The sequence below is a fragment of the Nelumbo lutea genome, chromosome 4, assembly GCF_056320005.1.
Source record: "Nelumbo lutea isolate HS-2025 chromosome 4, American lotus-T2T, whole genome shotgun sequence".
NCBI classification, from domain to species: domain Eukaryota; kingdom Viridiplantae; phylum Streptophyta; class Magnoliopsida; order Proteales; family Nelumbonaceae; genus Nelumbo; species Nelumbo lutea.
The window spans coordinates 53,154,032-53,180,006 of NC_142687.1; the positions used below are offsets into that span (position 1 = coordinate 53,154,032).

Sequence of the window (25,975 nt, forward strand, 5' to 3'; positions counted from 1 at the left end):
TTTTCCTTTCCAGATCTGTCGCAGCTGCGGATAAATGCAATACTATCGCGGGGCCCACAATGCACGACGAATGCCAAAAGCCCGATTTTGCACCGTTCCCATTTAGTAATGACGATCGTTCCGCAAATGGTCCGAGTATCCGGCGCGTTGTTTCCAGTTGTCTCGCCGAAACGACATATGGAATTTGCAAATAGTATATCAAAAATAAAATATTAATAAAATTGGGGTGCAACACGAGGACTTCCCAGGAGGTCACCCATCCTAGTACTACTCTCGCCCAAGCACGCATAATTTTGGAGTTCTGATGGGATCCGGTGTATTAGTGCGGGTATGATTGCACCCGTTTACTTCTTGCTCGCTTAAATCTTTATGCACTCACTATCTTGCTCCCCTCCATTAATTCTTTCAGACTTGAAGAATGGTGTATGCAACTTTCCTCCCTTGGTAACCGTGCACAATCAACTACGTGAGCGGAGTTATTCATTTCCAGATATGCCGCAGCCCCGGATAGATGCAATACTATCACGGGGCCCACAATGCACGACGAAAGCTCAAAGCCCGGTTTAGCACAGCTCCTATTCAGTAATGACGATCGTGCCGCAAATGGTCCGAGTATCCGGCGCGTTGTTTCCAGTTGTCTAGCCGAAACGAAATAGGGAATTTGCAATTAGTATATCAAAAATAAAATATTAATAAAATTGGGGTGCAACACGAGGAGTTTCCAGGAGGTCACCAATCCTAGTACTACTCTCGCCCAAGCACGCTTAACTTCGGAGTTCTGATGGGATACGGTGCATTAGTGCTGATATGGTCTTACCCGTTTGTTTCTTGCTCACGTAAATCTTTATGCACTCACTATCTTGCTCCCCTCCATTTATTTTTTCAGACATTAAAAAATGGTGTATGCAACTATCCTCCCTTGGTAACCGTGCACAAGCTCCCAACTGAGCGGAGTGATTCGTTTCTAGATCTGCCGCAGCCCGTATAGATGCAATATTATCATGGGGCCCACAATGCACGACGAATGCCAAAAGCCCGGTTTTGTACCGTTCCAATTCAGTAATGACGATCGTGCCGCAAATGGTCCGAGTATCCGGCGCGTTGTTTCCAGTTGTCTCGCCGAAACGACATATGGAATTTGCAAATAGTATATCAAAAATAAAATATTAACAAAATTAAGGTGCAACACGAGGACTTCCCAGGACGTCACCCATTCTAGTACTACTCTCGCCCTAGCACGCTTAATTTCGGAGTTCTTATGGGATCCGGTGTATTAGTGCTGGTATGATTGCACCGGTTTACTTCTTGCTCGCTTAAATCTTTATGCACTCACTATCTTGCTCCCGTCCATTAAATCTTTCAGATTGAAAAATGGTGTATGCAACTATCCTCCCTTGTTAACCGTGCACAAGCTCCCATGTGAGTGGAGTTATCCCTTTCCTAATCTGTCGCATCCCCGAATAAATGCAATATTATCGCGGGGCCCACAATGCACGACGAATGCCAAAAGCCCAGTTTTGCACCGTTCCCATTCAGTAATGACGATCGTGCCGCAAATGGTCCGAGTATCGTGCGCGTTGTTTCCAGTTGTCTCGCCGAAACGACATATGGAATTTACAAATAGTATATCAAAAATAAAATATTAATAAAATTGGGGTGCAACACGAGGACTTCCCAGGAGGTCACCCATCCTAGTACTACTCTCGCCCAAGCATGCTTAACTTTGGAGTTCTGATGGGATCCTGTGCATTAGTGCTGGTATGATCGCACCCGTTTGCTTTTTGCTCGCTTAAATCTTTTTGCACTCACTATCTTGTTCCCCTTCATTAATTATTTCATACTTGAAAAAACGGTGTATGCAACTTTCCTCCCTTGGTAACTTGCACAAGCTCCGACGTGAGCAGAGTTATACCTTTCCAAATCTGCCGCAGCCCCGGATAGATGCAATAATATCGCGGGGTCCACAATGCACGACAAATGCCAAAAGCCCGGTTTTGCACCGTTCCCATTCAGTAATGATGATTGTGCCGCAAATGGTCCGAGTATCCGGCGCGTTTTTCCAGTTGTCTCGCCGAAACGACATATGGAATTTGCAAATAGTATATCAAAAATAAAATATTAATAAAATTGGGATGCAACACGAGGAGTTCCCAGGAGGTCACCAATCCTAGTACTACTTTCGCCCAAACACGCTTTACTTCGGAGTTCTGATGGGATCTGGTGCATTAGTGTTGGTATGATCGCACCAGTTTGTTTCTTGCTCGCGTAAATCTTTATGCACTCACTATATTGCTCCCCTCCATTAATTTTTTCAGATTTTAAAAAACGGTGTATGCAACTTTCCTCCCTTGGTAACCGTGCACAACTCCCACGTGAGCGGACTTATTCTTATGCAGATCTGCCGCAGCTCCGGATAGATGCAATATTATCATGGGGCCCAAAATGCACGACGAATGCCAAAAGCCCGGTTTTGCACCGTTCCCATTCAGTAATGACGATCGTGCCGCAAATGGTCTGAGTATCCGGTGCGTTATTTCCAGTTGTCTCGCCGAAACGACATATGGAATTTGCAAATAGTATATCAAAAATAAAATATTAATAAGATTGGGGTGCAACACGAGGACTTCCCAGGAGGTCACCCATCCTAGTACTACTCTCGCCCAAGCATGCTTAACTTCGGAGTTCTGATGGGATCCGGTGCATTAGTGCTGGTATGATCGCACCCATTTGCTTCTTGCTCGCTTAAAGTTTATGCACTCACTATTTTGCTCCGCTCCATTAATTCTTTCAGACTTCCAAAAACGGTGTATGCAACTTATCTCCCTTCGTAACCGTGCACAAGCTCCCTCGTGAGCGGAGTTATTCATTTTCAGATCTGCCGCAGCCCCGGATAGATGCAATACTATCCCGGGGCCCACAATGCATGACGAACGCCCAAAGCCCGGTTTTGCACGGTTCCTATTCAGTAATGACGATCGTGCTGCAAATGGTCCGAGTATCCGGCGCGTTGTTTCCAGTTGTCTCACCGAAATGACATATGGAATTTGCAAATAGTATATCAAAATTAAAATATTAATAAAATTGGGGTGCAACACGAGGACTTCCCAAGAGGTGACCAATCTTAGTAGTATTCTCGCCCAAGCACGCTTAACTTCAAAGTTCTGATGGGATCCGGTGCATTAGTGCTGGCATGAACGCACCCGTTTGCTTCTTGCTCGCTTAAATCTTTATGCACTCACTATCTTGTTCCCCTCCATTAATTTTTTCAGATTTTAAAAAATGGTGTATGCAACTTTCCTCCCTTGGTAACCGTGCACAAGCTCCCACGTGAGCGGAGTTATTCTTTTCAAGATCTGCCGCAGCTCCAGATCGATGCAATATTATCATGGGGCCCACAATGCACGATGAATGCCAAAAGCCCGGTTTTGCACCGTTCCCATTCAGTAATGACGATCGTGCCGCAAATGGTCTGAGTATTCGGCGCGTTGTTTCCAGTTGTCTCGCCGAAACGACATATGGAATTTGCAAATAGTATATCAAAAATAAAATATTAATAAGATTGGGGTGCAACACGAAGACTTCCCAGGAGGTCACCCATCCTAATACTACTCTCGCCCAAGCACGCTTAACTTCGGAGTTCTGATGGGATCCGGTGCATTAGTGCTGGTTTGATCGAACCCATTTGCTTCTTGCTCGCTTAAAGTTTATGCACTCACTATTTTGCTCCCCACCATTAATTCTTTCAGATTTGAAAAAATGGTGTATGCAATTTTCCTCCCTTTGTAACCGTGCACAAGCTCCCACGTGAGCGGAGTTATTCATTTCCAGATCTGCCACAGCCCCGGATAGATGCAATAATATCGCGGGGCCCACAATGCATGACGAACGCCCAAAGCCCAGTTTTGCACGGTTCCTATTCAGTAATGACGATCGTGCTGCAAATGGTCCGAGTATCCGGTGCGTTGTTTCCAGTATTCTCACCGAAACGACATATGGAATTTGCAAATAGTATATTAAAAATAAAATATTAATAAAATTGGGGTGCAACACGTGGAGTTCCCAAGAGGTCACCAATCTTCATACTATTCTCGCCCAAGCACGCTTAACTTCAATGTTCTGAAGGGATCCGGTGCATTAGTGCTGGTTTGAACGCACCCGTTTCCTTCTTGCTCGCTTAAATCTTTATGCACTCACTATTTTGCTCTTCTCCATTAATTCTTTCAGATTTGAAAAAATGGTGTATGCAACTTTCCTCCCTTGGTAACCGTGCACAAGTTTCCACGTGAGCGGAGTTATTCCTTTCCAGATCTGCCGCAGCCCCGGATGATGCAATACTATCGCGGGGCCCACAATGCACGACGAATGCCAAAAGACCGGTTTTACACCGTTCCCATTCAGTAATGACAATCGTGCCGCAAATGGTCCGAGTATCCGGCGTGTTGTTTCTAGTTGTCTCGCGGAAACGACATATGGAATTTGCAAATAGTATATCAAAAATAAAATATTAATAAAATTGGGGTGCAACATGAGGACTACCTGGGAGGTAACCAATCTTAGTACTACTCTCGCCTAGAATGCTTAACTTCGGAGTTCAAATGGGATCCGATGCATTAGTGCTGGTTTGATCGCACCCATTTGCTACTTGCCCGCCTAAATCTTTATAAACTCACTATCTTGCTCCCCTCCATAATTCTATCAGATTTGAAAAAACGGTGTATGCAACTTTCATCCCTTGGTAACCGTGCACAAGCTTCCACGTGAAAGGAGTTTTTCCTTTCCAGATATGCCGCAGCCCCGGATAAATGCAATACTATCATGGGGCCCACAATGCACGACGAATGCTAAAAGCCCGGTTTTGCAACGTTCCCATTTAGTAATGACGATCATGCCGCAAATGGTCCGAGTATCCGGCGCGTTGTTTCCAGTTGTTTCGCCGAAACGACATATGGAATTTGCAAATAGTATATCAAAAATAAAATATTAATAAAATTGGGGTGCAACACGAGGACTTCCGAGGAGGTCACCCATCCTAGTACTACTCTCGCCCAAGCACGCATAATTTTGGAGTTCTGATGGGATCCGGTGTATTAGTGCGGGTATGATTGCACCCGTTTACTTCTTGCTCGCTTAAATCTTTATGCACTCACTATCTCGCTCCCCTCCATTAATTCTTTCAGACTTGAAAAATGGTGTATGCAACTTTCCTCCCTTGGTAACCGTGCACAATCTCCTACGTGAGCGGAGTTATTCATTTCCACATATGCCGCAGCCCCGGATAGATGCAATACTATCACGGGGCACACAATGCACGACGAACGCTCAAAGCCCGGTTTAGCACAGCTCCTATTCAGTAATGACGATCGTGCCACAAATGGTCCGAGTATCCGGCGCGTTGTTTCCAGATGTCTAGCCGAAACGAAATAGGGAATTTGCAATTAGTATATCACAAATAAAATATTAATAAAATTGGGGTGCAACACGAGGAGTTCCCAGGAGGTCACCAATCCTAGTACTACTCTCGCCCAAGCACGCTTAACTTCGGAGTTCTGATGGGATACGGTGCATTAGTGCTGATATGATCGCACCCGTTTGTTTCTTGCTCACGTAAATCTTTATGCACTCACTATCTTGCTCCCCTCCATTTATTTTTTCAGACATTAAAAATCGGTGTATGCAAGTATCCTCCCTTGGTAACCGTGCACAAGCTCCCAAGTGAGCGGAGTGATTCGTTTCCAGATCTGCCGCAGCCCGTATAGATGCAATATTATCATGGGGCCCACAATGCACGACGAATGCCAAAAGCACAGTTTTGCACCGTTCCAATTCAGTAATGACGATCGTGCCGCAAATGGTCTGAGTATCCGGCGCGTTGTTTCCAGTTGTCTCGCCGAAACGACATATGGAATTTGCAAATAGTATATCAAAAATAAAATATTAATAAAATTGGGGTGCAACACGAGGACTTCCCAGGACGTCACCCATCCTATTACTACTCTCGCCCTAGAACGCTTAATTTCGGAGTTCTGATGGGATCCGGTGTATTAGTGATGGTATGATTGCACCGGTTTACATCTTGCTCGCTTAAATCTTTATGCACTCACTATCTTGCTCCCATCCATTAAATCTTTCAGATTGAAAAATGGTGTATGCAACTATCCTCCCTTGTTAACCGTGCACAAGCTCCCATATGAGTGGAGTTATTCCTTTCCTAATCTATCACAGCCCCGGATAAATGCAATACTATCGCGGGGCCCACAATGCACGACGAATGCCAAAAGCCCAGTTTTGCACCGTTCCCATTCAGTAATGACGATCGTGCCGCAAATTGTCCGAGTATCCGGCGCGTTGTTTCCAGTTGTCTCACCGAAATGACATATGGAATTTGAAAATAGTATATCAAAATTAAAATATTAATAAAATTGGGGTGCAACACGAGGACTTCCCAAGAGGTGACCAATCTTAGTAGTATTCTCGCCCAAGCACGCTTAACTTCAAAGTTCTGATGGGATCCGGTGCATTAGTGCTGGTATGAACGCACCCGTTTGCTTCTTGCTCGCTTAAATCTTTATGCACTCACTATCTTGTTTCCCTCCATTAATTTTTTCAGATTTTAAAAAATGGTGTATGCAACTTTCCTCCCTTGGTAACCGTGCACAAGCTCCCACGTGAGCGGAGTTATTCTTTTCAAGATTTGCCGCAGCTCCAGATCGATGCAATATTATCATGGGGCCCACAATGCACGATGAATGCCAAAAGCCCGGTTTTGCACCGTTCCCATTCAGTAATGACGATCGTGCCGCAAATGGTCCGAGTATTCGGCGCGTTGTTTCCAGTTGTCTCGCCGAAACGACATATTGAATTTGCAAATAGTATATCAAAAATAAAATATTAATAAGATTGGGGTGCAACACGAGGACTTCCCAGGAGGTCATCCATCCTAATACTACTCTCGCCCAAGCACGCTTAACTTCGGAGTTCTGATGCGATCCGGTGCATTAGTGCTGGTATGATCGCACCCATTTGCATCTTGCTCGCTTAAATTTTATGCACTCACTATTTTGATCCCCACCATTAATTCTTTCAGACTTGAAAAAACGGTGTATGCAATTTTCCTCCCTTGGTAACCGTGCACAAGCTCCCACGTGAGCGGAGTTATTCATTTCCAGATCTGCCACAGCCCCGGATAGATGCAATAATATCGCGGGGCCCACAATGCATGACGAACGCCCAAAGCCCGGTTTTGCACGGTTCCTATTCAGTAATGACGATCGTGCCGCAAATGGTCCGAGTATCCGGCGCGTTGTTTCCAGTAGTCTCACCGAAACGACATATGGAATTTGCAAATAGTATATCAAAAATAAAATATTAATAAAATTGGGGTGCAACACGAGGACTTCCCAAGAGGTCACCAATCTTCGTACTATTCTCGCCCAAGCACGCTTAACTTCAAAGTTCTGATGGTTTCCGGTGCATTAGTGCTGGTATGAACGCACCCGTTTGCTTCTTGCTCGCTTAAATCTTTTTGCACTCACTATTTTGCTCTTCTCCATTAATTCTTTTATATTTGAAAAAACGGTGTATGCAACTTTCCTCCCTTGGTAACCGTGCACAAGTTTCCACGTGAGCGGAGTTATTCCTTTCCAGATCTGCCGCAGCCCCGGACGATGCAATACTATCGCGGGGCCCACAATGCACGACGAATGCCAAAAGCCCGGTTTTGCACCGTTCCCATTCAGTAATGACGATCGTGCCGCAAATGCTCCGAGTATCCGGCGTGTTGTTTCCAATTGCCTCGCCGAAACGACATATGGAATTTGCAAATAGTATATCAAAAATAAAATATTAATAAAATTGGGGTGCAACATGAGGACTTCTAGGAGGTCACCAATCTTAGTACTAATCTCGCCAAGAAGGCTTAACTTCGGAGTTCAAATGGGATCAGATGCATTAGTGCTGGTATGATCGCACCCATTTGCTTTTTGCTCGATTAAATATTTATGCACTCACTATCTTGCTCCCCTCCATTAATTCTTTCAGAATAGAAAAAATGGTGTATGCAACTTTCCTCCCTTGGTAACCGTGCACAAGCTCCCACGTGAGCGGAGTTATTCCTTTCCAGATCTGCCGCAGCCCCGGATAGATGCAATAATATCGCAGGGCCCACAATGCACGACGAATGCCAAAAGCCTAGTTTTGCACCGTTCCCATTCAGTAATGACAATAGTGCCGCAAATGGTCCGAGTATCCGGCGTGTTGTTTCTAGTTGTCTCGCGGAAACGACATATGGAATTTGCAAATAGTATATCAAAAATAAAATATTAATAAAATTGGGGTGCAACATGAGGACTACCTAGGAGGTAACCAATCTTAGTACTACTCTCGCCTAGAACGCTTAGCTTCGGAGTTCAAATGGGATCCGATGCATTAGTGCTGGTTTGATCGCACCCATTTGCTTCTTGCCCGCTTAAATCTTTATGCACTCACTATCTTGCTCCCCTCCATTAATTTTTTCAGATTTGAAAAAATGGTGTATGCAACTTTCCTCCCTTGGTAACCGTGCACAAGCTTCCACGTGAAAGGAGTTTATCCTTTCCAGATCTGCCGCAGCCCTAGATAAATGCAATACTATCGTGGGGCCCACAATGCACGACGAATGCCAAAAGCCCGGTTTTGCACCGTTCCCATTTAGTAATGACGACCGTGCCGCAAATGGTCCGAGTTTCCGGCGCGTTGTTTCCAGTTGTCTCGCCGAAACGACATATGGAATTTGCAAATAGTATATCAAAAATAAAATATTAATAAAATTGGGTTGCAACACGAGGACTTCCCAGGAGGTCACCCATCCTTGTACTACTCTCGTCCAAGCACGCATAATTTTGGAGTTCTGATGGGATCCGGTGTATTAGTGCGGGTATGATTGCACCCGTTTACTTCTTGCTCGCTTAAATGTTTATGCACTCACTATCTTGCTCCCCTCCATTAATTCTTTCAGACTTGAAAAACGGTGTATGCAACTATCCTCCCTTGGTAACCGTGCACAAGCTCCCAAGTGAGCGGAGTGATTCGTTACCAGATCTACCGCAGCCCGTATAGATGCAATACTATCACGGGGCTCACAATGCACGACGAATGCCAAAAGCCCGGTTTTGCACCGTTCCCATTCAGTAATGACGATCGTGCCGCAAATGGTCCGAGTATCCGGCACGTTGTTTCCAGTTGTCTCGCCGAAACGACATATGGAATTTGCAAATAGTATATCAAAAATAAAATATTAATAAAATTGGGGTGCAACACGAGGACTTCCCAGGACGTCACCCATCCTAGTACTACTCTCGCCGTAGCACGCTTAATTTCGGAGTTCTGATGGGATCCGGTGTATTAGTGCTGGTATGATTGCACCGGTTTACTTCTTGCTCGCTTAAATCTTTATGCACTCACTATCTTGGTCCCCTCCATTAAATCTATCAGATTGAAAAATGGTGTATGCAACTATCCTCCCTTGTTAACCGTGCACAAGCTCCCATGTGAGCGGAGTTATTCCTTTCCTAATCTGTCGCAGCCCCGGATAAATGCAATAATATCGCGGGGCCCACAATGCACGACGAATGCCAAAAGCCCAGTTTTGCACCGTTCCCATTCAGTAATGACGATCGTGCCGCAAATGGTCCGAGTATCGTGCGCGTTGTTTCCAGTTGTCTCGCCGAAACGACATATGGAATTTACAAATAGTATATCAAAAATAAAATATTAATAAAATTGGGGTGCAACACGAGGACTTCCCAGGAGGTCACCCATCCTAGTACTACTCTCGCCCAAGCATGCTTAACTTTGGAGTTCTGATGGGATCCTATGCATTAGTGCTGGTATGATCGCACCCGTTTGCTTCTTGCTCGCTTAAATCTTTATGCACTCACTATCTTGTTCCCCTTCATTAATTATTTCATACTTGAAAAAACGGTGTATGCAACTTTCCTCCCTTGGTAACCTTGCACAAGCTCCGACGTGAGCAGAGTTATACCTTTCCAAATCTGCCGCAGCCCCGGATAGATGCAATAATATCGCGGGGTCCACAATGCACGACAAATGCCAAAAGCCCAGTTTTGCACCGTTCCCATTCAGTAATGATGATTGTGCCGCAAATGGTCCGAGTATCCGGCGCGTTTTTCCAGTTGTCTCGCCGAAACGACATATGGAATTTGCAAATAGTATATAAAAAATAAAATATTAATAAAATTGGGGTGCAACACGAGGAGTTCCCAGGGGGTCACCAATCCTAGTACTACTTTCGCCCAAACACGCATAACTTCGGAGTTCTGATGGGATCCGGTGCATTAGTGCTGGTATGATCGCACCCGTTTGTTTCTTGCTCGCGTAAATCTTTATGCACTCACTATATTGCTCCCCTCCATTAATTTTTTCAGATTTTAAAAAATGGTGTATGCAACTTTCCTCCCTTGGTAACCGTGCACAACTCCCACGTGAGCGGACTTATTCTTATGCAGATCTGCCGCAGCTCCGGATAGATGCAATATTATCATGGGGCCCAAAATGCACGACGAATGCCAAAAGCCCGGTTTTGCACCGTTCCCATTCAGTAATGACGATCGTGCCGCAAATGGTCTGAGTATCCGGTGCGTTATTTCCAGTTGTCTCGCCGAAACGACATATGGAATTTGCAAGTAGTATATCAAAAATAAAATATTAATAAGATTGGGGTGCAACACGAGGACTTCCCAGGAGGTCACCCATCCTAGTACTACTCTCGCCCAAGCATGCTTAACTTCGGAGTTCTGATGGGATCCGGTGCATTAGTGCTGGTATGATCGCACCCATTTGCTTCTTGCTCGCTTAAAGTTTATGCACTCACTATTTTGCTCCGCTCCATTAATTCTTTCAGACTTCCAAAAACGGTGTATGCAACTTATCTCCCTTCGTAACCGTGCACAAGCTCCCACGTGAGCGGAGTTATTCATTTCCAGATCTGCCGCAGCTTCGGATAGATGCAATACTATCCCGGGGCCCACAATGCATGACGAACGCCCAAAGCCCGATTTTGCACGGTTCCTATTCAGTAATGACGATCGTGCTGCAAATGGTCCGAGTATCCAGCGCGTTGTTTCCAGTTGTCTCACCGAAATGACATATGGAATTTGTAAATAGTATATCAAAATTAAAATATTAATAAAATTGGGGTGCAACACGAGGACTTCCCAAGAGGTGACCAATCTTAGTAGTATTCTCGCCCAAGCACGCTTAACTTCAAAGTTCTGATGGGATCCAGTGCATTAGTGCTGGTATGAACGCACCCGTTTGCTTCTTGCTCGCTTAAATCTTTATGCACTCTCTATCTTGTTCCCCTCCATTAATTTTTTCAGATTTGAAAAAATGGTGTATGCAACTTTCCTCCCTTGGTAACCGTGCAAAAGCTCCCACGTGAGCGGAGTTATTCTTTTCAAGATCTGCCGCAGCTCCAGATCGATGCAATATTATCATGGGGCCCACAATGCACGATGAATGCCGAAAGCCTGGTTTTGCACCGTTCCCATTCAGTAATGACGATCGTGCCGCAAATGGTCCGAGTATTCGGCGCGTTGTTTCCAGTTGTCTCGCCGAAACGACATATGGAATTTGCAAATAGTATATCAAAAATAAAATATTAATAAGATTGGGGTGCAACACGAAGACTTCCCAGGAGGTCATCCATCCTAATACTACTCTCGCCCAAGCACGCTTAACTTCGGAGTTCTGATGGGATCCGGTGCATTAGTGCTGGTTTGATCGCACCCATTTGCTTCTTGCTCGCTTAAAGTTTATGCACTCAATATTTTGCTCCCCACCATTAATTCTTTCAGACTTGAAAAAATGGTGTATGCATTTTACCTCCCTTGGTAACTGTGCACAAGCTCCCACGTGAGCGGAGTTATTCATTTCCAGATCTGCCACAGCCCCGGATAGATGCAATCATATCGCGGGACCCACAATGCATGACGAACGCCCAAAGCCCAGTTTTGCACGGTTCCTATTCAGTAATGACGATCGAGCTGCAAATGGTCAGAGTATCCGGTGCGTTGTTTCCAGTATTCTCACCGAAATGACATATGGAATTTGCAAATAGTATATTAAAAATAAAATATTAATAAAATTGGGGTGCAACACGAGGAGTTCCCAAGAGGTCACCAATCTTCGTACTATTCTCGCCCAAGCATGCTTAACTTCAAAGTTCTGAAGGGATCCGGTGCATTAGTGCTGGTATGAACGCACCCGTTTCCTTCTTGCTCGCTTAAATCTTTATGCACTCACTATTTTGCTCTTCTGCATTAATTCTTTCAGATTTGAAAAAATGGTGTATGCAACTTTCCTCCCTTGGTAACCGTGCACAAGTTTCCACGTGAGCGGAGTTATTCCTTTCCAGATCTGCCGCAGCCCCGGATGATGCAATACTATCGCGGGGCCCACAATTTACGACGAATGCCAAAAGACCGGTTTTACACCGTTCCCATTCAGTAATGACAATCGTGCCGCAAATGGTCCGAGTATCCGGCGTGTTGTTTCTAGTTGTCTCGCGGAAACGACATATGGAATTTGCAAATAGTATATCAAAAATAAAATATTAATAAAATTGGGGTGCAACATGAGGACTACCTGGGAGGTAACCAATCTTAGTACTACTCTCGCCTAAACGCTTAACTTCGGAGTTCAAATGGGATCCGATGCATTAGTGCTGGTTTGATCGCACCCATTTGCTTCTTGCCCGCTTAAATATTTATGCACTCACTATCTTGTTCCCCTTCATTAATTATTTCATACTTGAAAAAACGGTGTATGCAACTTTCCTCCCTTGGTAAACGTGCACAAGCTCCGACGTGAGCAGAGTTATAGCTTTCCAAATCTGCCGCAGCCCCGGATAGATGCAATAATATCGCGGGGTCCACAATGCACGGCAAATGCCAAAAGCCCGGTTTTGCACCGTTCCCATTCAGTAATGATGATCGTGCCGCAAATGGTCCGAGTATCCGGCGCGTTTTTCCAGTTGTCTCGCCGAAACGACATATGGAATTTGCAAATAGTATATCAAAAATAAAATATTAATAAAATTGGGGTGCAACACGAGGGGTTCCCAGGAGGTCACCAATCCTAGTACTACTTTCGCCCAAACACGCTTAACTTCGGAGTTCTGATGGTATCCGGTGCATTATTGCTGGTATAATCGCACCCGTTTGTTTCTTGCTCGCGTAAATCTTTATGCACTCACTATCTTGCTCCCCTCCATTAAGTTTTTCAGATTTTAAAAAATGGTGTATGCAACTTTCTTCCCTTGGTAACCATGCACAACTCCCACTTGAGCGGATCTGCCGCTGCTCCGGATAGATGCAATATTATCATGGGGCCCACAATGCACGACGAATGCCAAAAGCCCGGTTTTGCACCGTTCCCATTCAGTAATGACGATCGTGCCGCAAATGGTCTGAGTATCCGGTGCGTTATTTCCAGTTGTCTCGCCGAAACGACATATGGAATTTGCAAATAGTATATAAAAAATAAAATATTAATAAGATTGGGGTGCAACACGAGGACTTCCCAGGAGGTCACCCATCCTAATACTACTCTCGCCCAAGCATGCTTAACTTCGGAGTTCTGATGGGATCCGGTGCATTAGTGCTGGTATGATCGCACCCATTTGTTTCTTGCTCGCTTAAAGTTTATGCACTCACTATTTTGCTCCGCTCCATTAATTCTTTCAGACTTCCAAAAACGGTGTATGCAACTTATCTCCCTTCGTAACCGTGCACACGCTCCCACGTGAGCGGAGTTATTCATTTCCAGATCTGCCGCAGCCCCAGATAGATGCAATACTATCCCGGGGCCCACAGTGCATGACGAACGCCCAAAGCCCGGTTTTGCACGGTTCCTATTCAGAAATGACGATCGTGCTACAAATGGTCCGAATATCCGGCGCGTTGTTTCCAGTTGTCTCACCGAAATGACATATGGAATTTGCAAATAGTATATCAAAATTAAAATATTAATAAAATTGGGGTGCAACACGAGGACTTCCCAAGAGGTGACCAGTCTTAGTAGTATTCTCGCCCAAGCACGCTTAACTTCAAAGTTCTGATGGGATCCGGTGCATTAGTGCTGGTATGAACGCACCCGTTTGCTTCTTGCTCGCTTAAATCTTTATGCACTCACTATCTTGTTCCCCTACATTAATTTTTTCAGATTTTAAAAAATGGTGTATGCAACTTTCCTCCCTTGGTAACCGTGCACAAGCTCCCACGTGAGCGGAGTTATTCTTTTCAAGATTTGCCGAAGCTCCAGATCGATGCAATATTATCATGGGGCCCACAATGCACGATGAATGCCAAAAGCCCGGTTTTGCACCGTTCCCAGTCAGTAATGACGATCGTGCCGCAAATGGTCCGAGTATTCGGCGCGTTGTTTCCAGTTGTGTCGCCGAAACGACATATTGAATTTGCAAATAGTATATCAAAAATAAAATATTAATAAGATTGGGGTGCAACACGAGGACTTCCCAGGAGGTCATCCATCCTAATACTACTCTCGCCCAAGCACGCTTAACTTCGGAGTTCTGATGCGATCCGGTGCATTAGTGCTGGTATGATCGCACCCATTTGCTTCTTGCTCGCTTAAATTTTATGCACTCACTATTTTGTTCCCCACCATTAATTCTTTCAGACTTGAAAAAACGGTGTATGCAATTTTCCTCCCTTGGTAACCGTGCACAAGCTCCCACGTGAGCGGAGTTATTCATTTCCAGATCTGCCACAGCCCCGGATAGATGCAATAATATCGCGGGGCCCACAATGCATGACGAACGCCCAAAGCCCGGTTTTGCACGGTTCCTATTCAGTAATGACGATCGTGCCGCAAATGGTCCGAGTATCCGGCGCGTTGTTTCCAGTAGTCTCACCGAAACGACATATGGAATTTGCAAATAGTATATCAAAAATAAAATATTAATAAAATTGGGGTGCAACACGAGGACTTCCCAAGAGGTCACCAATCTTCGTACTATTCTCGCCCAAGCACGCTTAACTTCAAAGTTCTGATGGTTTCCGGTGCATTAGTGCTGGTATGAACGCACCCGTTTGCTTCTTGCTCGCTTAAATCTTTATGCACTCACTATTTTGCTCTTCTCCATTAATTCTTTTAGATTTGAAAAAATGGTGTATGCAACTTTCCTCCCTTGGTAACCGTGCACAAGTTTCCACGTGAGCGGAGTTATTCCTTTCCAGATCTGCCGCAGCCCCGGACGATGCAATACTATCGCGGGGCCCACAATGCACGACGAATGCCAAAAGACCGGTTTTACACCGTTCCCATTCAGTAATGATGATTGGGCCGCAAATGGTCCGAGTATCCGGCGCGTTGTTTCCAGTTGTCTCGCCAAAACAAAATATGGAATTAGCAATTAGTATATCAAAAATAAAATACTAATAAAATTGGGGTGCAACACGAGGACTTCCCAGGAGGTCACCAATCCTAGTAGTACTCTCGCCCAAGCACGCTTAACTTCGGAGTTCTGATGGGATCCGGTGCATTAGTGCTGGTATGATCGCACCCGTTTGTTTCTTGCTCGCGTAAATCTTTATGCACTCACTATCTTGCTCCCCTCCATTAATTTTTTCACACTTTAAAAAATGGTGTATGCAACTATCCTCCCTTGGTAACCGTGCACAAGCTCCCACGTGAGCGGAGTTATTCTTTTCCAGATCTGCCGCAACTCCGGATAGATGCAATATTATCATGGGGCCCACAATGCACGACGAATGCCAAAAGCCCGGTTTTGCACCGTTCCCATTCAGTAATGACGATCGTGCCGCAAATGCTCCGAGTATCCAGCGTGTTGTTTCCAGTTGCCTCGCCGAAACGACATATGGAATTTTCAAATAGTATATCAAAAATAAAATATTAATAAAATTGGGGTGCAACATGATGACTTCTAGGAGGTCACCAATCATAGTACTAATCTCGCCAAGAACGCTTAACTTCGGAGTTCAAATGGGATCCGATGCATTAGTGCTGGTATGATCGCACCCATTTGCTTTTTGCTCGATTAAATCTTTATGCACTCACTATCTTGCTCCCCTCCATTAATTCTTTCAGAATAGAAAAAATGGTGTATGCAACTTTCCTCCCTTGGTAACCGTGCACAAGCTCCCACGTGAGCGGAGTTATTCCTTTCCAGATCTGCCGCAGCCCCGGATAGATGCAATAAAATCGCAGGGCCCACAATGCACGACGAATGCCAAAAGCCTGGTTTTGCACCGTTCCCATTCAGTATTGACAATCGTGCCGCAAATGGTCCGAGTATCCGCTGTGTTGTTTCTAGTTGTCTCGCGGAAACGACATATGGAATTTGCAAATAGTATATCAAAAATAAAATATTAATAAAATTGGGGTGCAACATGAGGACTACCTAGGAGGTATCCAATCTTAGTACTACTCTCGCCTAGAACGCTTAACTTCGGAGTTCAAATGGGATCCGATGCATTAGTGCTGGTTTGATCGCACCCATTTGCTTCTTGCCCGCTTAAATCTTTATGCACTCACTATCTTGCTCCCCTCCATTAATTTTTTCAGATTTGAAAAAACGGTGTCTGCAACTTTCCTCCCTTGGTAACCGTGCACCAGCTTCCACGTGAAAGGAGTTTTTCCTTTCCAGATCTGCCGCAGCCCCGGATAAATGCAATACTAACGTGGGGCCCACAATGCATGACGAATGCCAAAACCCGGTTTTGCACCGTTCCCATTTAGTAATGACGATCGTGCCGCAAATGGTCCGAGTATCCGGCGCGTTGTTTCCAGTTGTCTCGCCGAAACGACATATGGAATTTGCAAATAGTATATCAAAAATAAAATATTAATAAAATTGGGGTGCAACACGAGGACTTCCCAGGAGGTCACCCATCCTAGTACTACTCTCGCCCAAGCACGCATAATTTTGGAGTTCTGATGGGATCCGGTGTATTAGTGCGGGTATGATTGCACCCGTTTACTTCTTGCTCGCTTAAATGTTTATGCACTCACTATCTTGCTCCCCTCCATTAATTCTTTCAGACTTGAAAAATGGTGTATGCAACTTTCCTCCCTTGGTAACCGTGCACAAGCTCCTACGTGAGCGGAGTTATTCATTTCTAGATATGCCGCAGCCCCGGATAGATGCAATACTATCACGGGGCCCACAATGCACGACGAACGCTCATAGCCTGGTTTAGCACAGCTCCTATTAGGTAATGACGATCGTGCCGCAAATGGTCCGAGTATCGGGCGCGTTGTTTCCAGTTGTCTAGCCGAAACGAAATAGGGAATTTGCAATTAGTATATCAAAAATAAAATATTAATAAAATTGGGGTGCAACACGAGGAGTTCCCAGGAGGTCACCAATCCTAGTACTACTCTCGCCCAAGCACGCCTAACTTCGGAGTTCTGATGGGATACGGTGCATTAGTGCTGATATGATCGCACACGTTTGTTTCTTGCTCACGTAAATCTTTATGCACTCACTATCTTGCTCCCCTCCATTAATTTTTTCAGACATTAAAAAATGGTGTATAAAACTATCCTCCCTTGGTAACCGTGCACAAGCTCCCAAGTGAGCGGAGTGATTCGTTTCCAGATCTGCCGCAGCCCGTATAGATGCAATATCATCATGGGGCCCACAATGCACGACGAATGCCAAAAGCCTGGTTTTGCACCGTTCCCATTCAGTAATGACGATCGTGCCGCAAATGGTCCGAGTATCCGGCGCGTTGTTTCCAGTTGTCTTGCCGAAACGACATATGGAATTTGCAAATAGTATATCAAAAATAAAATATTAATAAAATTGGGGTTTAACACGAGGACTTCCCAGGACGTCACCCATCCTAGTACTACTCTCTCCCTAGCACGCTTAATTTCGGAGTTCTGATGGGATCCGGTGTATTAGTGCTGGTATGATTGCACCGGTTTACTTCTTGCTCGCTTAAATCTTTATGCACTCACTATCTTGGTCCCCTCCATTAAATCTTTCAGATTGAAAAATGGTGTATGCAACTATCCTCCCTTGTTAACCGTGCACAAGCTCCCATGTGAGTGGTGTTATTCCTATCCTAATCTGTCGCAGCCCCGGATAAATGCAAAACTATCGCGGGGCCCACAATGCACGACGAATGCCAAAAGCCCAGTTTTGCACCGTTCCCATTCAGTAATGACGATCGTGCCGCAAATGGTCCGAGTATCGTGCGCGTTGTTTCCAGTTATCTCGCCGAAACGACAGATGGAATTTACAAATAGTATATCAAAAATAAAATATTAATAAAACTGGGGTGCAACACGAGGACTTCGCAGGAGGTCACCCATCCTAGTACTACTCTCGCCCAAGCATGCTTAACTTTGGAGTTCTGATGGGATCCTGTGCATTAGTGCTGGTATGATCGCACCCGTTTGCTTCTTGCTCGCTTAAATCTTTATGCACTCACTATCTTGTTCCCCTTCATTAATTATTTCATACTTGAAAAAACGGTGTATGCAACTTTCCTCCCTTGGTAACCGTGCACAAGCTCCGACGTGAGCAAAGTTATACCTTTCCAAATCTGCCGCAGCCCCGGATAGATGCAATAATATCGCGGGGTCCACAATGCACGACAAATGCCAGAAGCCCGGTTTTGCACCGTTCCCATTCAGTAATGATGATCGTGCCGCAAATGGTCCGAGTATCCTGCGCGTTTTTCTAGTTGTCTCGCCGAAACGACATATGGTATTTGCAAATAGTATATCAAAAATAAAATATTAATAAAATTGGGGTGCAACACTAGGAGTTCCCAGGAGGTCACCAATCCTAGTACTACTTTCGCCCAAACACGCTTAACTTCGGAGTTCTGATGGGATCTGGTGCATTAGTGCTGGTATGATCGCACCCGTTTGTTTCTTGCTCGCGTAAATCTTTATGCACTCACTATCTTGCTCCCCTCCATTAATTTTTTCAGATTTTAAAAAATGGTGTATGCAACTTTCTTCCCTTGGTAACCGTGCACAACTCCCACGTGAGCGGACTTATTCTTATGCAGATCTGCCGCAGCTCCGGATAGATGCAATATTATCATGGGGCCCACAATGAACGACGAATGCCAAAAGCCCGGTTTTGCACCGTTCCCATTCAGTAATGACGATCATGCCACAAATGGTCCGAGTATCCGGCGCGTTATTTCCAGTTGTCTCGCCGAAACGACATATGGAATTTGCAAATAGTAAATCAAAAATAAAATATTAATAAGATTGGGGTGCAACACGAGGACTTCCCAGGAGGTCACCCATCCTAGTACTACTCTCGCCCAAGCATGCTAAACTTCGGAGTTTTGATGGGATCCGGTGCATTAGTGCTGGTATGATCGCACCCATTTGCTTCTTGCTCGCTTAAAGTTTATGCACTCACTATTTTGCTCCGCTCCATTAATTCTTTCAGACTTCAAAAAACGGTGTATGCAACTTATCTCCCTTCGTAACCGTGCACAAGCTCCCACGTGAGCGGAGTTATTCATTTCCAGATCTGCCGCAGCCCCGGATAGATGCAATACTATCCCGGGGCCCACAATGCAAGACGAACGCCCAAAGTCCGGTTTTGCACGGTTCTTATTCAGTAATGACGATCGTGCCGCAAATGGTCCGAGTATCCGGCGCGTTGTTTCCAGTTGTCCCACCGAAACGACATATGGAATTTGCAAATAGTATATCAAAAATAAAATATTAATAAAATTGGGGTGCAACACGAGGACTTCCCCGGAGGTGACCAATCTTAGTAGTATTCTCGCCCAAGCACGCTTAACTTCAAAGTTCTGATGTGATCCGGTGCATTAGTGCTGGTATGAACGCACCCGTGCGCTTCATGCTCGCTTAAATCTGTATGCACTCACTATCTTGTTCCCCTCCATTAATTTTTTCAGATTTTAAAAATTGGTGTATGCAACTTTCCTCCCTTGCTAACCGTGCACAAGCTCCCACGTGAGCGGAGTTATTCCTTTCCAGATCTGCCGCAGCTCCTGATCGATGAAATATTATCATGGGGCCCACAATGCACGACGAATGCCAAAAGCCCGGTTTTGCACCGTTGCCATTCAGTAATGGTTATCGTGCCGCGAATGGTCCGAGTATACGGCGCGTTGTTTCCAGTTGTCTCGCCGAAACGAAATAGGGAATTTGCAATTAGTATATCAAAAATAAAATATTAATAAAATTGGGGTGCAACACGAGGAGATCCCAGGAGGTCACCAATCCTAGTACTACTCTCGCCCAAGCATGCTTAACTTCGGAGTTCTGATGGGATCCGGTGCATTAGTGGTGGTATGATCGCACCCGTTTGTTTCTTGCTCGCGTAAATCTTTATGCACTCACTATCTTGCTCCCCTCCATTAATATTTTCAGACTTTAAAAAACGGTGTATGCAACTATCCTCCCTTGGTAACCGTGCACAAGCTCCCACGTGAGCGGAGTTATTCGTTTCCAGATCTGCCGCAGCCCGGATAGATGCAATATTATCATGGGGCCCACAATGCACGACGAATGCCAAAAGCCCGGTTTTGCACCGTTCCCATTCAGTAATGACGATCGTGCCGCAAATGGTCCGAGTATCCGGCGCGTTGTTTCCAGTTGTCTCGCCGAAACGAAATATTGAATTTGCAATTAGTACATCAAAAATAAAATAGTAATAAAATTGGGGTGCAACACGAGGAGTTCCCAGGAGGTCACCAATCCTAGTAGTACTCTCGCCCAAGCACGCTTAACTTCGGAGTTCTGATGAGATCCGGTGCATTAGTGCTGGTATGATCGCACCCGTTTGTTTCTTGCTCGCGTAAATCTTTATGCACTCACTATCTTGCTCCCCTCCGTTAATTTTTTCAGACTTTAAAAAATGGTGTATGCAACTATCCTCCCTTGGTAACCGTGCACAAGCTCCCACGTGAGCGGAGTTATTCTTTTCCAGATCTGCCGCAACTCCGGATAGATGCAATATTATCATGGGGCCCACAATACACGAAAAATGCCAAAAGCCCGGTTTTGCACCGTTCCCATTCAGTAATGACGATCGTGCCGCAAATGGTCCGAGTATCCGGCGTGTTGTTTCCAGTTGCCTCGCCGAAACGACATATGGAATTTGCAAATAGTATATCAAAAATAAAATATTAATAAAATTGGGGTGCAACATGAGGACTTCCTAGGAGGTTACCAATCTTAGTACCACTCCCGCCAAGAACGCTAAACTTCGGAGTTCAAATGGGATCCGATGCATTAGTGCTTTTATGATCGCGCCCATTTGCTTTTTGCTCGCTTAAATCTTTATGCACTCACTATCTTGCTCCCCTCCATTAATTCTTTCAGAATAGAAAAAACGGTGTATGCAACTTTCCTCCCTTGGTAACCGTGCACAAGCTCCCACGTGAGCGGAGTTATTTCTTTCCAGATCAGCAGCAGCCCCGGATAGATGCAATAATATCGCAGGGCCCACAATGCACGACGAATGCCAAAAGCCCGGTTTTGCACCGTTCCCATTCAGTAATGACGATCGTGCCGCAAATGGTCCGAGTATCCGGCGTGTTGTTTCTACTTGTCTCGCGGAAACGACATATGGAATTTGCAAATAGTATATCAAAAATAAATTATTAATAAAATTGGGGTGCAACATGAGGACTACCTAGGAGGTCACCAATCTTAGTACTACTCTCGCCTATAACGCTTAACTTCGGAGTTCAAATGGGATCCGATGCATTAGTGCTGGTATGATCGCACCCATTTGCTTCTTGCCCGCTTAAATCTTTATGCACTCACTATCTTGCTACCCTCCATTAATTCTTTCAAACTTGAAAAAACGGTGTATGCAACTTTCCTCCCTTGGTAACCGTGCACAAGCTTCCACGTGAGCGGAGTTTTTCCTTTTCAGATCTGCCGCAGCCCCGGATAAATGCAATACTATCGCGGGGCCCACAATGCACGACGAATGCCAAAAGCCCGGTTTTGCACCGTTCCCATTTAGTAATGACGATCGTGCCGCAAATGGTCCGAGTATCCGGCGCATTGTTTCCAGTTGTCTCGCCGAAACGACATATGGAATTTGCAAATAGTATATCAAAAATAAAATATTAATAAAATTGGGGTGCAACACGAGGACTTCCCAGGAGGTCACCCATCCTAGTACTACTCTCGCCCAAGCACGCATAATTTCGGAGTTCTGATGGGATCCGGTGTATTAGTGCGGGTATGATTGCACCCGTTTACTTCTTGCTCGCTTAAATCTTTATGCACTCACTATCTTGCTCCCCTCCATTAATTCTTTCAGACTTGAAAAATGGTGTATGCAACTTTCCTCCCTTGGTAACCGTGCACAAGCTCCCACGTGAGCGGAGTTATTCATTTCCAGATATGCCGCAGCCCCGGATAGATGCAATACTATCACGGGGCCCACAATGCATGACGAACGCTCAAAGCCCGGTTTCCCACGGCTCCTATTCAGTAATGACGATCGTGCCGCAAATGGCCCGAGTATCCGGCGCGTTGTTTCCAGTTGTCTAGCCGTAACGAAATAGGGAATTTGCAATTAGTATATCAAAAATAAAATATTAATAAAATTGGGGTGCAACACGAGGACTTCCCAGGAGGTCACCAATCCTAATACTACTCTCGCCCAAGCACGCTTAACTTCGGAGTTCTGATGGGATCCGGTGCATTAGTGCTGATATGATCGCACCCGTTTGTTTCTTGCTCGCGTAAATCTTTATGCACTCATTATCTTGCTCCCCTCCATTAATTTTTTCAGACTTTAAAAAACAGTGTATGCAACTATCCTCCCTTGGTAACCGTGCACAAGCTCCCACGTGAGCGGAGTTATTCGTTTCCAGATCTGCCGCAGCCCGTATAAATGCAATATTATCATGGGGACCACAATGCACGACGAATGCCAAAAGCCCGGTTTTGCACCGTTCCCATTCAGTAATGACGATCGTGCCGCAAATGGTCCGAGTATTCGGCGCGTTGGGGTGCAACACGAGGACATCCCAGGACGTCACCCATCCTAGTTCTACTCTCTCCCTAGCACGCTTAATTTCGGAGTTCTGATGGGATCCGGTGTATTAGTGCTGGTATGATTGCACCGGTTTACTTCTTGCTCGCTTAAATCTTTATGCACTCACTATCTTGCTCGCTCCATTAAATCTTTCAGATTGAAAAATGGTGTATGCAACTTTCCTCCCTTGGTAACCGTGCACAAGCTCCCACGTGAGCGGAGTTATTCATTTCCAGATCTGCAGCAGCCCCGGATAGATGCAATATTATCACGGGGCCCACAATGCACGAACAACGCCCAAAGCACGATTTTGCACCGTTCCCATTCAGTAATGACGATCGTGCCGCAAATGGTCCGAGTATCCGGCGCATTGTTTCCATTTGTCTCGCCGAAACGACATATGGAATTTGCAAATAGTATATCAAAAATAAAATATTAATAAAATTGGGGTGCAACACGAGGACTTCCCAGGACGTCACCCATCCTAGTACTACTCTCGCCCTAGCACGCTTAATTTCGGAGTTCTGATGGGATCTGGTGTATTAGTGCTGGTATGATTGCACCGGTTTAGTTCTTGCTCGCTTAAATCTTTATGCACTCACTATCTTGCTCCCCTCCATTAAATCTTTCAGATTGAAAAATGGTGTATGCAACTATCCTCCCTTGGTAACCGTGCACAAGCTCCCATGTGAGCGGAGTTATTCCTATCCTAATCTGTCGCAGCCCCGGATAGATGCAAAACTATCGCGGGGCCCACAATGCACGACGAATGCCAAAAGCCTAGTTTTGCACCGTTCCCATTCAGTAATGACGATCGTGCCGCAAATGGTCCGAGTATCAGGCGCGTCGTTTCCAGTTGTCTCGCCGAAACGACATATGGAATTTGCAAATAGTATATCAAAAATAAAATATTAATAAAATTGGGGTGCAACACGAGGACTTCCCAAGAGGTCACCCATCCTAGTACTACTCTCGCCCAAGCATGCTTAACTTTGGAGTTCTGATGGGATCCTGTGCATTAGTGCTGGTATGATCGCACCCGTTTGCTTCTTGCTCGCTTAAATCTTTATGCACTCACTATCTTGCTCCCCTTCATTAATTATTTCATACTTGAAAAAACGGTGTATGCAACTTTCCTCCCTTGGTAACCGTGCACAAGCTCCGACGTGAGCAGAGTTATACTTTTCCAAATCTGCCACAGCCCCGGATAGATGCAATAATATCGCGGGATCCACAATGCACGACAAAGGCCAAAAGCCCGGTTTTGCACCGTTCACATTCAGTAATGATGATCGTGCCACAAATGGTCCGAGTATTCGGCGCGTTTTTCCAGTTGTCTCGCCGAAACGACATATGGAATTTGCAAATAGTATATAAAAAATAAAATATTAATAAAATTGTGGTGCAACACGAGGAGTTCCCAGGAGGTCACCAATCCTAGTACTACTTTCGCCCAAACACGCTTAATTTCGGAGTTCTGATGGGATCCGGTGCATTAGTGCTGGTATGATCGCACCCGTTTGTTTCTTGCTCGCGTAAATCTTTATGCACTCACTATCTTGCTCCCCTCCATTAATTTTTTCAGATTTTAAAAAACGGTGTATGCAACTTTCCTCCCTTGGTAACTGTGCACAACTCCCACTTGAGCGGAGTTAATCTTTTCCAGATCTGTCGCAGCTCCGGATAGATGCAATATTATCATGGGGCCCACAATGCACGACGAATGCCAAAAACCCGGTTTTGCACCGTTCCCATTCAGTATTGACAATCGTGCCGCAAATGGTCCGAGTATCCGGCGCGTTGTTTCCAGTTGTCTCGCCGAAACGACCTATGGAATTTGCAAATAGTATATCAAAAATAAAATATTAATAAGATTGGGGTGCAACACGAGGACTTCCCAGGAGGTCACCCATCCTAGTACTACTCTCACCCAAGCACGCTTAACTTCGTAACCGTGCACAAGCTCCCACGGTGAGCGGAGTTATTCATTTCTAGATCTGCCGCAGCCCCGGATAGATGCAATACTATCGCGGGGCCCACAATGCATGACGAACGCCCAAAGCCCGGTTTTGCACGGTTCCTATTCAGTAATGACGATCGTGCCGCAAATGGTCCGAGTATCCGGCGCATTGTTTCCAGTTGTCTCACCGAAACGACATATGGAATTTGCAAATAGTATATCAAAAATAAAATATTAATAAAATTGGGGTGCAACACGAGGACTTCCCAAGAGGTGACCAATCTTAGTAGTATTCTCGCCCAAGCACGCTTAACTTCAAAGTTCTGATGTGATCCGGTGCATTAGTGCTGGTATGAACGCACCCGTTTGCTTCTTGCTCGCTTAAATCTTTATGCACTCACTATCTTGTTCCCCTCCATTAATTTTTTCAGATTTTAAAAAATGGTGTATGCAACTTTCCTCCCTTGGTAACCGTGCACAAGCTCCCACGTGAGCGGAGTTATGACTTTCCAGATCTGCCGCAGCTCCGGATCGATGCAATATTATCATGGGGCCCACAATGCACGACGAATTCCAAAAGCACGGTTTTGCACCGTTCCCATTCAGTAATGACGATCGTGCCGCAAATGGTCTGAGTATCCGGCGCGTTGTTTCCAGTTGTCTCGCTGAAACGACATATGGAATTTGCAAATAGTATATCAAAAATAAAATATTAATTAAATTTGGGTGCAACACGAGGACTTCCTAGGAGGTCACCAATCTTAGTACTACTCTCGCCAAGAACGCTTAACTTCGGAGTTCAAATGGGATCCGAAGCATTAGTGCTGGGTTGATCGCACCCATTTGCTTTTTGCTCGCTTAAATCTTTATGCACTCACTATCTTGCTCCCCTCCATTAATTCTTTCAGACTTGAAAAAACGGTGTATGCAACTTTCCTCCCTTGGTAACCGTGCACAAGCTC

At 45.2% G+C, this 25,975-nt stretch overlaps 16 non-coding genes and 31 pseudogenes across 16 annotated transcripts; all 47 read right to left on the reverse strand.

Moving 5' to 3' along the window:
• Positions 1-223: 223 nt before the first annotated feature.
• Positions 224-342, reverse strand: LOC148860508 (5S ribosomal RNA; annotated as a pseudogene).
• Positions 343-700: 358 nt separating this feature from the next.
• On the reverse strand, positions 701-819 carry LOC148860509 (5S ribosomal RNA; annotated as a pseudogene).
• A 358-nt stretch (positions 820-1,177) lies between these two features.
• LOC148860510 (5S ribosomal RNA) lies at positions 1,178-1,296 on the reverse strand (annotated as a pseudogene).
• A 357-nt stretch (positions 1,297-1,653) lies between these two features.
• On the reverse strand, positions 1,654-1,772 carry LOC148860511 (5S ribosomal RNA). Its single transcript, XR_016097134.1, has one exon. It is a non-coding gene; the product is annotated as a 5S ribosomal RNA (ribosomal RNA).
• A 357-nt stretch (positions 1,773-2,129) lies between these two features.
• LOC148860512 (5S ribosomal RNA) lies at positions 2,130-2,248 on the reverse strand (annotated as a pseudogene).
• Positions 2,249-2,606: 358 nt separating this feature from the next.
• LOC148860513 (5S ribosomal RNA) lies at positions 2,607-2,725 on the reverse strand. The gene has a single exon (XR_016096119.1). It is a non-coding gene; the product is annotated as a 5S ribosomal RNA (ribosomal RNA).
• A 358-nt stretch (positions 2,726-3,083) lies between these two features.
• LOC148860514 (5S ribosomal RNA) lies at positions 3,084-3,202 on the reverse strand (annotated as a pseudogene).
• A 359-nt stretch (positions 3,203-3,561) lies between these two features.
• Positions 3,562-3,680, reverse strand: LOC148860515 (5S ribosomal RNA). Its single transcript, XR_016098232.1, has one exon. It is a non-coding gene; the product is annotated as a 5S ribosomal RNA (ribosomal RNA).
• Positions 3,681-4,038: 358 nt separating this feature from the next.
• Positions 4,039-4,157, reverse strand: LOC148860516 (5S ribosomal RNA; annotated as a pseudogene).
• An 834-nt stretch (positions 4,158-4,991) lies between these two features.
• Positions 4,992-5,110, reverse strand: LOC148860517 (5S ribosomal RNA; annotated as a pseudogene).
• Positions 5,111-5,468: 358 nt separating this feature from the next.
• Positions 5,469-5,587, reverse strand: LOC148860518 (5S ribosomal RNA; annotated as a pseudogene).
• A 358-nt stretch (positions 5,588-5,945) lies between these two features.
• LOC148860519 (5S ribosomal RNA) lies at positions 5,946-6,064 on the reverse strand (annotated as a pseudogene).
• Positions 6,065-6,421: 357 nt separating this feature from the next.
• On the reverse strand, positions 6,422-6,540 carry LOC148860520 (5S ribosomal RNA; annotated as a pseudogene).
• A 359-nt stretch (positions 6,541-6,899) lies between these two features.
• Positions 6,900-7,018, reverse strand: LOC148860521 (5S ribosomal RNA). Its single transcript, XR_016097347.1, has one exon. It is a non-coding gene; the product is annotated as a 5S ribosomal RNA (ribosomal RNA).
• Positions 7,019-7,376: 358 nt separating this feature from the next.
• Positions 7,377-7,495, reverse strand: LOC148860522 (5S ribosomal RNA; annotated as a pseudogene).
• Positions 7,496-8,806: 1,311 nt separating this feature from the next.
• On the reverse strand, positions 8,807-8,925 carry LOC148860523 (5S ribosomal RNA; annotated as a pseudogene).
• A 357-nt stretch (positions 8,926-9,282) lies between these two features.
• On the reverse strand, positions 9,283-9,401 carry LOC148860524 (5S ribosomal RNA; annotated as a pseudogene).
• A 357-nt stretch (positions 9,402-9,758) lies between these two features.
• Positions 9,759-9,877, reverse strand: LOC148860525 (5S ribosomal RNA). Its single transcript, XR_016097795.1, has one exon. It is a non-coding gene; the product is annotated as a 5S ribosomal RNA (ribosomal RNA).
• Positions 9,878-10,235: 358 nt separating this feature from the next.
• LOC148860526 (5S ribosomal RNA) lies at positions 10,236-10,354 on the reverse strand (annotated as a pseudogene).
• Positions 10,355-10,712: 358 nt separating this feature from the next.
• On the reverse strand, positions 10,713-10,831 carry LOC148860527 (5S ribosomal RNA). Its single transcript, XR_016096120.1, has one exon. It is a non-coding gene; the product is annotated as a 5S ribosomal RNA (ribosomal RNA).
• A 358-nt stretch (positions 10,832-11,189) lies between these two features.
• On the reverse strand, positions 11,190-11,308 carry LOC148860528 (5S ribosomal RNA; annotated as a pseudogene).
• Positions 11,309-11,667: 359 nt separating this feature from the next.
• LOC148860529 (5S ribosomal RNA) lies at positions 11,668-11,786 on the reverse strand. The gene has a single exon (XR_016097649.1). It is a non-coding gene; the product is annotated as a 5S ribosomal RNA (ribosomal RNA).
• A 358-nt stretch (positions 11,787-12,144) lies between these two features.
• LOC148860530 (5S ribosomal RNA) lies at positions 12,145-12,263 on the reverse strand (annotated as a pseudogene).
• Positions 12,264-13,096: 833 nt separating this feature from the next.
• LOC148860531 (5S ribosomal RNA) lies at positions 13,097-13,215 on the reverse strand (annotated as a pseudogene).
• Positions 13,216-13,557: 342 nt separating this feature from the next.
• LOC148860532 (5S ribosomal RNA) lies at positions 13,558-13,676 on the reverse strand. The gene has a single exon (XR_016096669.1). It is a non-coding gene; the product is annotated as a 5S ribosomal RNA (ribosomal RNA).
• A 358-nt stretch (positions 13,677-14,034) lies between these two features.
• LOC148860533 (5S ribosomal RNA) lies at positions 14,035-14,153 on the reverse strand (annotated as a pseudogene).
• Positions 14,154-14,512: 359 nt separating this feature from the next.
• LOC148860534 (5S ribosomal RNA) lies at positions 14,513-14,631 on the reverse strand. The gene has a single exon (XR_016097348.1). It is a non-coding gene; the product is annotated as a 5S ribosomal RNA (ribosomal RNA).
• A 358-nt stretch (positions 14,632-14,989) lies between these two features.
• LOC148860535 (5S ribosomal RNA) lies at positions 14,990-15,108 on the reverse strand (annotated as a pseudogene).
• A 358-nt stretch (positions 15,109-15,466) lies between these two features.
• Positions 15,467-15,585, reverse strand: LOC148860536 (5S ribosomal RNA). The gene has a single exon (XR_016097676.1). It is a non-coding gene; the product is annotated as a 5S ribosomal RNA (ribosomal RNA).
• Positions 15,586-15,944: 359 nt separating this feature from the next.
• On the reverse strand, positions 15,945-16,061 carry LOC148860537 (5S ribosomal RNA; annotated as a pseudogene).
• Positions 16,062-16,896: 835 nt separating this feature from the next.
• LOC148860538 (5S ribosomal RNA) lies at positions 16,897-17,015 on the reverse strand (annotated as a pseudogene).
• A 358-nt stretch (positions 17,016-17,373) lies between these two features.
• On the reverse strand, positions 17,374-17,492 carry LOC148860539 (5S ribosomal RNA; annotated as a pseudogene).
• A 358-nt stretch (positions 17,493-17,850) lies between these two features.
• On the reverse strand, positions 17,851-17,969 carry LOC148860540 (5S ribosomal RNA; annotated as a pseudogene).
• A 357-nt stretch (positions 17,970-18,326) lies between these two features.
• Positions 18,327-18,445, reverse strand: LOC148860541 (5S ribosomal RNA). The gene has a single exon (XR_016097518.1). It is a non-coding gene; the product is annotated as a 5S ribosomal RNA (ribosomal RNA).
• A 358-nt stretch (positions 18,446-18,803) lies between these two features.
• Positions 18,804-18,922, reverse strand: LOC148860542 (5S ribosomal RNA; annotated as a pseudogene).
• Positions 18,923-19,280: 358 nt separating this feature from the next.
• LOC148860543 (5S ribosomal RNA) lies at positions 19,281-19,399 on the reverse strand. The gene has a single exon (XR_016098189.1). It is a non-coding gene; the product is annotated as a 5S ribosomal RNA (ribosomal RNA).
• A 358-nt stretch (positions 19,400-19,757) lies between these two features.
• LOC148860544 (5S ribosomal RNA) lies at positions 19,758-19,876 on the reverse strand (annotated as a pseudogene).
• Positions 19,877-20,235: 359 nt separating this feature from the next.
• Positions 20,236-20,354, reverse strand: LOC148860545 (5S ribosomal RNA; annotated as a pseudogene).
• A 358-nt stretch (positions 20,355-20,712) lies between these two features.
• On the reverse strand, positions 20,713-20,831 carry LOC148860546 (5S ribosomal RNA). Its single transcript, XR_016097940.1, has one exon. It is a non-coding gene; the product is annotated as a 5S ribosomal RNA (ribosomal RNA).
• A 1,313-nt stretch (positions 20,832-22,144) lies between these two features.
• Positions 22,145-22,263, reverse strand: LOC148860547 (5S ribosomal RNA). Its single transcript, XR_016097715.1, has one exon. It is a non-coding gene; the product is annotated as a 5S ribosomal RNA (ribosomal RNA).
• Positions 22,264-22,621: 358 nt separating this feature from the next.
• On the reverse strand, positions 22,622-22,740 carry LOC148860548 (5S ribosomal RNA). The gene has a single exon (XR_016097713.1). It is a non-coding gene; the product is annotated as a 5S ribosomal RNA (ribosomal RNA).
• A 284-nt stretch (positions 22,741-23,024) lies between these two features.
• Positions 23,025-23,143, reverse strand: LOC148860549 (5S ribosomal RNA; annotated as a pseudogene).
• A 356-nt stretch (positions 23,144-23,499) lies between these two features.
• On the reverse strand, positions 23,500-23,618 carry LOC148860550 (5S ribosomal RNA; annotated as a pseudogene).
• Positions 23,619-23,975: 357 nt separating this feature from the next.
• Positions 23,976-24,094, reverse strand: LOC148860551 (5S ribosomal RNA). Its single transcript, XR_016097231.1, has one exon. It is a non-coding gene; the product is annotated as a 5S ribosomal RNA (ribosomal RNA).
• Positions 24,095-24,452: 358 nt separating this feature from the next.
• LOC148860552 (5S ribosomal RNA) lies at positions 24,453-24,571 on the reverse strand (annotated as a pseudogene).
• A 687-nt stretch (positions 24,572-25,258) lies between these two features.
• Positions 25,259-25,377, reverse strand: LOC148860553 (5S ribosomal RNA; annotated as a pseudogene).
• A 359-nt stretch (positions 25,378-25,736) lies between these two features.
• On the reverse strand, positions 25,737-25,854 carry LOC148860554 (5S ribosomal RNA; annotated as a pseudogene).
• Positions 25,855-25,975: the final 121 nt, after the last annotated feature.